At 36.2% G+C, this 12193-nt stretch overlaps 1 pseudogene; it reads left to right on the top strand.

Annotated features, from left to right (window-relative positions):
- Positions 1-684: 684 nt before the first annotated feature.
- On the top strand, positions 685-10723 carry LOC149210265 (endonuclease 4-like; annotated as a pseudogene).
- The last annotated feature ends 1470 nt before the right edge of the window (positions 10724-12193 follow it).

Raw genomic sequence — 12193 nt, 5'->3', positions numbered from 1 at the left:
AGAGTTGCAATACTTTCTAGTACCGCATTGATCAAGCTTCCTACGTGACCATGCTGGTGAGGATAAACCGACTTATTTGTCTTGGTATTCCCATCTTCCAGCAAAAGCTATATGGGCTATCCATTCCCCCAATTTCCCCATGTTGATGAAAATTATAATTTATCAATAAAGATTGAGCAACAAATAGATGTTGCATGGTCAATGGCTACAAGACAAAAGGCCCACGTTCATCTATCCCATAACAATGGGACATGGCCCCTCACCCCACCTTCCAAGTAAATGGCCACTATAAGGCTCCTTAAGCTTACCCAACAAACCAGGCATTAAGCATCCTCTCTATCGATTGTTGGAAACAATTGTAAACCAAATAACCACACAATATGAGAAACAGCGTTTAACTTTAAACGATTCTAAACAGGCAAGGACGATAAACCGTCCATCCCCAAGCTGCCCTAGTCAATCTTTAAAACGGGTTGTTTAGTTGGGAGTCTAGGGACTATTAGCTGGGTGAGAATAATCTTTTGAGTTATGTATATACTTAGACATTTTGATACTTACAACGACTATTGTTTCTATGGGCAAGTGCAGCCACTCCTAAGTGAAGAAGCATCAATGGCAGTGAAGAAACTGCTCCCTTAGTATGCAGATGTTGATCTTGCTTCTCTTTGTTCGTGGGCTGATCATATGCGATTCCACTATTCCTGGTCAAGTCCATTACACTTCATTGACACGCAAGACAACAAGTGTTCTTATGTTTATTCCAGTAAGTTATTCTATCCAAGATAAACTTCATCCCATACTCAATTATTTAATTTGGGTTTTCGTTTTTGTTTTTAGTCAAATACTTTTAGATTGTCCATCAATTTAGTACTTTTTTGTATGTCTGTTTACCATAATAAGATGGGTATGACATCAATTGCTCGAGAGAATTATCTCATCTTCATGATAAACTAAAGGTTGTGCAACATATAAGAAATTTCTGAGTAACAACCTTATTAGAGATCTCAGAAATTTTTTGTTTGTTTGCAAACAGGGGACTGCCATAATGCCGAAGGAGAAATAGGCATGTGCCTTGAAGGTGCCATAAAAAATTACACTTCTCAACTTGAAACTTACGGCAGCAGAGCCGACAGCGAAAAATGTATGTTTATCTTGTATTGCCATCATCTTACAATGAGTTCTCCATCTGTGACATGTTTTTTACCTCTCAAAGTGCTTTCATAGTGAATTATATTTGAATGTGGTCTAATTCAAATAGCAGTGGAGGCTAATACCCATTTGTATAACTTGCAGATAATTTAACAAAAGCTTTACTATTTCTCTCATTTTATGGGAGATGTCCATCATCCTCTCTATTTTTACATTTTCCATATGGATAATTTATTGGGAACTTATTCATTGATACTCATTAATGAAAAATATATTTGCAGCCTTTACATGTAGGATTCATTACAGATGAAGGTGGAAATACAATCATATTACAGTGGTACAGGCAAAAGAGTAATTTGCATCATGTAAGTAAATGCAATATTCTCTTCCTAGTAATTGGATTAAAAATATGGTGTTATTTTCATCCTCCACCTTAAAGGCACATTAGTTATTTCAATTATGTATTTTTTTGGAGGGGAATTAAGCAAGCAAGGTATGAAGAGTGTGAAGAAAAATTGTTGACTTCAGAATGAATATAATTCAACAAAATTGCCTTGCCTTTGTCCTCTTTGTGTGTCTCATATTCAACGTAAAAAGAAAACTTTTCTCACCCATGTTTTTGTCATATACTCAAAGTAGATGTTGGGGATTTTTCTGGTAAAATTCCAAAAACAAATTAACTGAACACAGAGACAATGCTCTGTTTTTCTCCAGGATCTTAACACAGGGAAGCCATAACTGATTTATGAGAACAGAGTATTACATACACCCACAAAATCTTTGTATTCATTAAATCAAAATTCCTGATACAAGATTCATCCTCTTTCACTGAGAGGGATTCACCAAAAAAAATTCAACAACAAAAGTTACTCTGTCTCCTCCTGAGATTTTACACTGTTGTGTATAAAAATCTCTTTTACATTTACTGCTGTAAAAACAAACTTTTACATATACTGTTGTAAAAATAAAAATCACATTATGCACTTTGCATATTACAAAAACTTCCAGCACTCAAGCCATTACATTGCAATACATATGATTTACATCGAATTTGTTTTTGCACTGTTGTGCATTCTTTTCTTACCATACGAAATCAACACATAAAAACTTTCACGCTGCTCCCCCTGTTCTCTCTACTCGCACTGCTGTGCGTTCATTTCACATTACATTACAAAATCTTCGTCTTCGTTTTTCTTTGCCTTCACCCTCGCACTGCTGTGCAAACTTCAGTTTCCTTACATTACAGTCAACGCATCAAAAAACATATATATCATATGATGCATATGCAATTAATTTTTTTTTACATATTTTTACGCCCATACTTCCGTATATAAAAAAAACATTAAAATTAAAAGTTTTACCAATATCCTACGAACCGGAGTAAATAACATTAATTACTTGACTGAAATAAACGGCGGTCAACCCAAAAATTTACGCAATGTCATTCCCTCCAGGCCTGAATGCAGCTTTGGATTAATCGGACGGTGGACAATTTTCCTTCAAATCAAACGGTTCGGAACAATATCGGATGCCCCTTACTTGTTGAACGTTATGTCCCGATGGAAGGGTGGTTTTGAAAACGTACAGTTGACACACGTCCAAAATTGATTGCATCGGATGAGTTTGTACGAATACTGCTTGCAGAGCAAAAGCGGTCCGATAAGCTCACGCCAGTTTTGGCATGCATTAAATGCAGTATGGCAAGTTGAAATTAATATTTCAACACTCCCCTTTAATTTCAACTGCTGGGCATTCAGTCATACCCAAACATTTCCTCAAAAATTCGAAACTTTTCTGGTCCAATGGCTTTGTCAAAATATCTGCAACCTGTTCCTGAGTCCTGCAATGTTCTAAGACAATTTCTCCATTGTTCACCAATTCTCTGATGTAGTGAAACCTTGTGTCAATGTGTTTCGTTCTCTTATGAAACACAAATTTTTTTGATAATGCAATAGCTGAGCTATTGTCACAAAAAATTACAGTTCCTTTTGCCTGCTCTTGGCCTAAGCTCCTTAACATTCTTCTCATCCAAACTGCTTGACATGCTGCTGTCGTAGCTGCCACATATTCAGCCTCTGTTGTAGACAACGCCATAATAGGCTGTTTCTTAGAATCCCATGAAATGGCTCCTGAACCCATGTGAAAAACATAACCGGATGTGCTTTTCTGATCATCTACACTTCCAGCCCAATCGCTATCAGTGTATCCAACTAAATCTGAACATTCTGAGATAGTATATAAAATGCCAAACATTTTTGTACCTTTAACATACCTCAAAATCCTTTTTGCTGCCTGCCAATGTGCTTCTTTTGGCCTCTCCATGAATCTGGAAATTAAACTAACAGCAAACATTATATCTGGCCTAGTTGCAGTTAAATACATAAGGCTGCCAACTATGCTCTTATACAAGCTAGGATCAAAATCCTTGCTACTGTCCTCTTTGCTGAGTTTGAATCCCATCACTGTGGGAGTGATTGCTGCCTTGCTGTCCTGCATGTTAAATCTTTCCAATACTTCATTTACATATTTTTCTTGTGAAATAAAAATTCCATTTTCATTTTGATCTACTTGTATTCCTAAGAAGTATCTCAACAAACCCATGTCAGTCATTTCAAATTCTTCCTTCATGACTGATTTGAAATTTTCAATGAGATGAACATCATTGCCTGTGAAAATAAAATCATCAACATACAACACAACAATTAGCAATTTACCATCATTTTCTTTGATATAGACAGTGGGTTCTCCCTCACATTTGTCAAATCATTTTTCCAATAGATATGAATCTATCCTACTATATCATGCTCTTGGTGCTTGCTTCAACCCATAAAGAGTTTTCTTCAATCTGCACACTTTGTGCTCTTCACCTTTCTTCTCATAGCCTAGAGGTTGTTCAATGTAAACCTCTTCCATTAACACTCCATTTAGGAATGTTGACTTCACGTCCATTTGGTAAACTTTCCACTTGTTTTGTGCTGCTATGGACAGCACTGCTCTGACCGTTTCCATTCTTGCAACGAGTGCGAAAGTTTCCTCATTATCTCTCCCATACTGCTGCTTGTACCCTTTGACAACCAGCCTTGCCTTGTGTCTTTCTATTTTGCCTTCAGCATTGCTCTTGGTCTTGTAAACCCATTTAACTCCAATGACTTCTTTACCTTTCGGTAACTCAACTAAATCCCATGTCTTGTTTCTCTCTATGGCATTGATCTCCTCATCTATAGCTTCTATCCATTTCCTATCCTTAATTGCATCTTCGAAATGAATAGGATCATCAACATGACAATACAAAGCAAACAAGGAATTCATTCCTTCATCATAAATGTCACTTAAATTTCTGAATTTCTTACCTCTTTCATTTGATGTGCAAGTGCTTGAAGATACACTTGAATTTCTTCCTTGTGGTGTGCTTGGAGAAGCACTTTCGTTTATCCTCAAGGGTGTCTCTTGCTATCCTTGTGTTGGCGCTGCCGTTTGGGGATGTATTTCAGCGATCTCCTCATCATCATCATCATGAGACAAACAGTTTTTAACATTCACTGTTTTTTCTATGCTTCCATCCCAAGCTTCCTCCTCAATGAACTGAACATCTCTGCTCACAAAAAACTTCTTGGTAGATGGGATATACAACCTGTAAGCTTTGGATTCCTCACTGTATCTAATGAACATACATATCTCCCCTTTGCTATCCAACTTCCTCCTTAGCTGATCTGGAATGTGTGCATAAGCCACACATCCAAAAACTTTCATGTGAGTGACTCCTTGCTTTCTCCCACTCCATGCTTCTTCCGGCACTTTGTTCATCACTACTTTTGTAGGACACCTATTCAAAATATATACTGCACTATGTATAGCTTCAACCCAATAATCATTTGGCAAATGCTTTGCCTTTAGCATACTCCTTGCCATATCCATAATTGTCCTGTTCTTCCTTTCAGCGACTCCATTTTGCTGCGGGGTGTACCTAGCTGTAAATTGCTTATGAATTCCATTTTCTCTACAAAACCGTAGAAAGTCTTTGGAGATATACTCACCTTCTCTGTTAGTTCTTAAAACTTTGATATGCAGCCCGCTTTGGTTTTCCACAAGTGCTTTGAAATTTCGAAATTTTTCAAACACTTCACTTTTGTTCTTTAGGAAATAAACCCAAGTCTTTCTGGTGAAATCATCAATGAATGTTAGAAAATATTGGCTGCCTGCTGGTGATAGAGTTTGCATTGGTCCACATAAATCTGAGTGGACAATTTCTAAGGGTGTTTTTGCCCTTATGCTTTTTCCTAATGGAAAACTTTCTCTGTGTTGTTTCCCCAAGATACAACCTTCACAAAGGCTGTCCGGTTTCACTATCAATGGTAATCCTCTTACCATTCCTTTTCTGCTCAACAAGTTAAGACCTCCAAAGTTGAGATGTCCAAATCTCAAGTGCCACAACCAATTTTCATCTTTTGGTACGCTTTGGAAAGCCTCTTGGGTAACTGCTGCAATTACTTCTTTATTTTTCAAATTTGCCCTTATTCTGAGAGGGAACATCCTGTTCCTTGTCATCTTTACTTCAGCAATGCATCGTTTGCTGGGTGCTCTATCCATGATAGTGCATACATCATTCTCAAAGAAAACATTGTACCCCTTCTGAACAAGCTGTCCAATACTTAAGACGTTACATCTCATTCCAGGAACATAATAGACACCTGCTATGGTTTTCTTTTCACCTTTCTTTGTAAATATTTTAACTTCTCATTTTCCCATAACAAAAATTTTACTATCAGTCCCAAGTGTGACTTGTGACTTCACACTCTGATCTAAATAAGAAAACAGGGCTATGTTTCCTGTCATATGGTTACTACAACCGGAATCGAGAAACCATATATCATCACTGTTTGTTTCAGCCATGTTACAAGCTAACAACACATTATCTTGGCTGATATTTTCTCTAGTGATATTTGCACTAGATCTATTATTCACATCATATTGCTTCTTCCTACATTCATTTGCATCGTGCCCATATTTTTTACAATAATAACATTGGACATTGGATTTTTCATACCTTTGTCCTTGAGCATGATGTTGTCCTCTTTGTTGGCTGCTGCCTTGGCCTTGGTTCTGATTTGGATTGCTGCCTCTTTTTTGAGCATTTGTTGGACTGTTTCTTCCACCTCTGTTTTGGTTTCTGCCTCTTCCTCTCTTGTTTCCTCTGCCTTGACCTCTTCCTCTTCCAAATGACATCTGGGTCTTGAAGGCTTTCTCTAGAGATGATTTTTCATTCCTACTCAACCTCTGTTCATGTGTTATCAGTGATGCATGAAGTTCTTCAACTGAAAAGTTTGAGAGATCCTTTGTCTCTTCTATGGTGGTAACAATCACATCAAAATTTGAGGGTAGGACCCTCAATATTTTCTCCACGATCCTCCTTTCTTCAAGAGTCTCTCCATGAGTCCTTATCTGTGTGACCAGACCAATTAAATGTGTGAAGAACGAGTCAATATTGTCTAACTCATTCATGCACAGGTTCTCAAAATCTTTCCTCAGCAACTGTAGTTTTGTTGTCTTCACTTTCTCCATATCTTGATAGGTTGTCTTGATGGTTTGCCATGCTTCTTTGGATGTCTTAGCTGCTGCTATCCTTGGAAACACACTCTGGTCCACTGTTTGATACAAAAATACAAGGGCTTTTGAATCCTTCTTCCTATTGCTCTTCCACAGATCCTTCTCTGCCTGAGTTAATCTATTAAGCTCATTTTCATCTGCTGGTTCTTCAAAACCATTCTCAACTAATTTCCATAAATCTTGTGAGGCAAACAGGGCTCTCATGGTTATTGCCCAGTAGTCATAATTTTTCCCATTAAACTGTGGGAGTTGGGTATTAAACATACCCATACTAATGCTTGCGCTGGCCATTCCTTGCATTCTAAGCTATGCTTCTAAATCCTTGACTGTGTATTTAAAACGCTGATTGTTTCTTCAGCAGTAACACAAACAAAACTTTGAGGAATACCTGGATTATTTTGCCTGAGACTTCACTCTGCTGGAGAAGATTTACTGCTGCAACAAAAGGAACCTTCCTTCAGCTTCTTTAACACCTTTAAAGAGCCTGGATCTGCTCTGATACCACTGTTGGGGATTTTTCTGGTAAAATTCCAAAAACAAATTAAATGAACACAGAGACAATGCTCTGTTTTTCTCCAGGATCTTAACACAAGGAAGCCATAACTGATTTCTGAGAACATAGTATTACATACACCCACAAAATCTGTGTATTCATTAAATCAAAATTCTTGATACAAGATTCATCCTCTTTCACTCAGAAAGATTCACCAAAAAAAATTTCAACAACAAAAGTTACGCTGTGTCCTCCTGAGATTTTACACTGCTGTGTATAAAAATCTCCTGTAAAATAAACTTTTACATATACTGTTGTAAAAATAAAAATCACATTATACACTTTGCATATTACAAAAACTCCCCGCACTCAAGCCATTACATTGCAATACATTTTTCTTACCATACGAAATCAACACATAAAAAACTTTCACGTTGCTCCCCCTGTTCTCTCTACTCGCACTGTTGTGCTTCATTTCACATTACATTACAAAATCTTCTTTTTCTTTGCCTTCACCCTCGCACTGCTGTGCAAATTTCAGTTTCCTTACATTACAGTCAACGCATCAAAAAAACATATATATCATATGATCTATATGCAATTAAAAAAAATTTACATATATATATTTTTTTACACCCATACTTCCATAGATAAAAAAAAAAAAAAAACATTAAAATTAAAAGTTTTACCAATATCCTTTCAGTTTCCTTACATTACAGTCAACACATCAAAAAACATATATATCATATGATGTATATGCAATTAAAAAAAAATTACATATTTTTTTTTTTACCCCCATACTTCCGTATATAAAAAAAAACATTAAAATTAAAAGTTTTACCAATATCCTGGGAGTAAATAACATTAATTAATTGACTGAAATAAACTGCGGTCAACCCAAAAATTTACGCAATGTCATTCCCTCCAGGCCTAAATGCAGCTTTGGATTAATCGGATGGTGGACAATTTTCCTTCAAATCAAAGGGTTCGGAACAATATCGGATGCCCTTTACTTGCTAAACGTTATGTCCCTATGGAATGGTGGTTTTGAAAACGTACAGTGGACACATGTCCAAAATTGATTGCATCGGATGAGTTTGTACGAATACCGCTTGCAGAGCAAAAGCCATCCGATTGCAGAGCAAAAGCCATCCGATAAGCTCACGGCGGTTTTGGCATGCATTAAATGCAGCACGGAAGTTGAAATTAATATTTCAACAGTAGACTTTCCACCTGTTAGCTATTATTCTTTGACAGCTTTAAACATGGGTTGGGCCCTTAAATCTTATGAATTGACTTAACTGCATCTATTACACTTAAAATGAGTTGGAATTGGGTGATGTATCTATTTTAGCCCATAAGAGAACTAGACAGAGTTTGCAACGACCAAAAGTGTGAAATGTCATGTATGCATACCATTTTCCCGTGACTTGAATGAAAACAAGTAGTTGTACCCTTGTGCATTCACTGTGTCAAAGTGTTTCTTCTAGTTATTGTTAATTTGTTGAATGTGTTAGACCTTATTTCAAATTTCAGTTGGCTTTTTTGATTGACATTTTGGTGTGCCTTCGTTTATGCAACTGTCAACAGATATGGGATACGCTAATGATTGAGACAGCCATGAAATATTTTTATGATGATGACCTTGAGGTTATGATCATATCAATTAACAGAAATATTACTGTATGTGCCTTCCTTTCTCATTTCAATATTACTGTATGTGCCTTCCTTTCTCATTTCAAAAATGCAGTTGACTTGGTAGATTACTTATTTACTTTATCATAAAGTGCTTTTGGGATCTCTCAAGGAGCTACAGAATATTTTTCTTGTACATGAAAAAAGTTATAGTTTATGTCTGTATATTGTGAATTTCATCAAGGATAAAATTTATATATTGTTTCAAAAACAGGATAACTGGTCCGACGAAGTACCTACATGGGAGAAATGCAATGGGCATGATCTAGTCTGCCCGAAAGTGTGAGTCATAAAATTCCAGAAGTTTACCATGATATTTTTACTCCAGTATATGAAGTGATTTGTTTTTTGATCTTTGTTAACATTTAACCAAAATAAGGTTCTTGATGAATTCAGTGAACCGTTTTTATTGCTGTCAATTCTTTTTGCAAAAACGAAGTTACAGTTCTGAAAAAACAAGAGAGTAATTATATTAAACTTTTGTAAGCTCATGTGTAGTGCGTATACAATCTTCCTCGTAGTTTATGCTTGTTAAGACACAAAACTAGACATTAAGTCACGTTTTAGAGTTGTTGTTTCTTATCACTTATGCCTAGTTTTCTGTAACAAAGGAAATGCCAATTTTCCTTTTGAGTGAACAGTCCAGAGTTGTACTCTAAGAAAAGCTTCAATGAGTTGTGTTCCTTTGAATATGGTTATCTATTCTTTGAAGGTAACAGTTACATCTCTTGGCAAATTCAATTAAGTACACCAGATATCTAGAATGGCGTTTATTGGTGCAGAGAGTATTTTTAAGACATAGATTGGTATAGTGACTAGTCATCCTGTTCATCCCTCCAACTACTAAGATGAATAAACTTTTGATTTTGAGCTGGCAAAGCTCAGGGCTCAAACGTAACTGCATAAATGGATGAAACCTGTCACCTTTGACGATTTTGGCATTTGATAGGATGTATAGTTGTCCAGGGCGGTGGTTTGACTCCAACTAGTACCAAACACAGTAATACATGTCGATTTCATAGAAAAAGAGTTCACAAAAAACGTGACGTTTAGCTGTTGTTAATCACAGAGAAATAGAAAAGATTGTATGGAAACACATAAATTAGCAGAACAAGACATTGATAGCAGCTACAATCTCTTTCCAGGTAGCTAGACCGTCCATGCATGCAGTGACCTACTAAAACTGATAGATTGGTTGCTACCTTAACATATACTTAAGTGATTGTCTGGCCAGATTTTTTCAAGTAACCAATACAACTTTCTTTGAATTGTACAGTGGTTTCGAAGAAGAACATATCGATATCCATAATTTGTCTTGCAATTTGTAGGTCACCTTTAAGGCTTTTTTAGGGAGGTAGTTACATTTCAGAGTTAAATTAGGACCTTAATGGAACAAACCATGAACTATGATTCTATTCTTTATATGATTCAAGTCATTTAATATTTCTTTGGCATAATTATTAACGATTTATTGGAATTTAAATTGCTGACATCAGGTATGCAGATGAAAGTATCATTCTTGCTTGCAAATGGGCTTACAAAGACGCTGAAGCAAACAGTGTTCTAGAAGGTATGTTCATCAATTCACATCAAGAATGTCTTTATGTTTCCAGTATTTTTTGGGGCATGATTGCTGAAATGCTGTCCTTTGCAGATGACTACTTCCTCTCTCGCTTGCCGATTGTTGAGAAACAACTTCCAAAAGCAGGTGTCCGGTTGGCTGCAACACTCAATCGGTTATTCAATTCAAAAGACGGCTACAATCGAAAATCAGAACTCTAGAAACAAAAGGGATGGGTTGCTTGCAACAATAGTATTATAATCTATATTTAGATCAGAAACAGTGCTTGCGCCACTGAAAACCATCATCGCTGTCATACATTTTGATTGCTTTTGAATCAATTGTAGCTTAACCCAGAGGAACATTGGTATGAAGGATTCATGTATCATAAAGATGTCATGTAGCTCTGTTCAGTGTTTACATAGCCATTTTAACGTTTTTCATTTTTTAATTTTCCTTGAATTTTAGTTACTGCCTTCATATTTATTTGTTTTCAATAATTGCATGGTCCTTGTGACACTAGAGCTCCTCCTTGAATGATGGGACAGGATAAAAGCCATGCAAAAGCAACATCTTCCTGGATCGTCGTAGCTCCTTTTTTTAAAAGAAGAATCTATGTTAGAGTTTTATTGATTAATAAGAGTCAAATAAAGAATTTGTCTTTCACTGGGCATTTATATTTCCAAAGTTTGTTTCACTGGGCATTTATATTTCCAAAGTTTGTGGTGTATCGATGCTATCTTATTTTTGGCTCACAATTATGAATAGGGTTTAGGTACTAGAGAAGTTATCCGCCTCATCATTTAGTTTTATGAGACACCTTCCCAAGTTTTCAGTGTTGTTATCCGATGTGCTCACATCGTGTTCAGTAAAGGCAATTCCTCACTCGCTTAATTGGAACGAGGAATAGAAGCTTTTTTTTGGGTCACTTATGATTCTCTTTCTCCATTGATTCATGCGATATATTATGAATTTCAATCTTTTTTACAATTATTACATTTGATTACTTTTTTCAAGTCAATTTCTCCCCAAGCAAACTAGTGATACTACTCTATATCTTTGTTTCCTTGACCTCTATGCCTCAAAGAATGATGTCCTTAGTTTTTCATCTCAAGCCTGGGAGCTTGAGTGCTTCCTTGCATCCAATCCAAGGGTCCAGGCCTAATTGTATGTTATCCTCCTTCCCATATTTCTAGACAAGTTAGTTACTAATAAAGGAGAATGTTGAGATTATTGCTTTCCAAATGATTGATGAATTTTGAGATTATTGCTGTCCAAATGATTGATGAATTTTGAGATTTTTTTATTTGGATTTTTGATCCAATACTGTAGTATATCTCGAGAGATGTATTTATCTATTGTAACTTAAATCCAAATCCCAAATCCTTGAACATGCCTCCAAACGTTTTTAGCAATAGAAGCCTTTGAGAACATAAAAATGTTTTTTAAGCACCATCAACCTAAGGATGTTGGGATAGCAAGCCTTTTCTAGGATGCTAACACCTTCATTTTCTTTTCAGCCTCTTCATACCAAATAATTCTAAAGCATAAAGCATATTTGTCAAATTTTTTCTAGGCTACCTTTTGGGATTCAAGAAAGAGACATCCAATATATGAGTATGGCTTCAAGAAAAACTTTAACTAGAACAAGTCTACTAGTTATGGATAACCATCAATTGTACTAGGTAGTA

This window comes from Pinus tabuliformis, chromosome 1_2 (genome assembly GCF_031772625.1).
Source record: "Pinus tabuliformis cultivar Carrire ecotype Pingquan chromosome 1_2, CPIR1, whole genome shotgun sequence".
NCBI classification, from domain to species: Eukaryota; Viridiplantae; Streptophyta; class Pinopsida; order Pinales; family Pinaceae; genus Pinus; species Pinus tabuliformis.
Note: the sequence above shows the minus strand (reverse complement) of the source record. Positions and strands in the feature narration are given on the sequence as shown.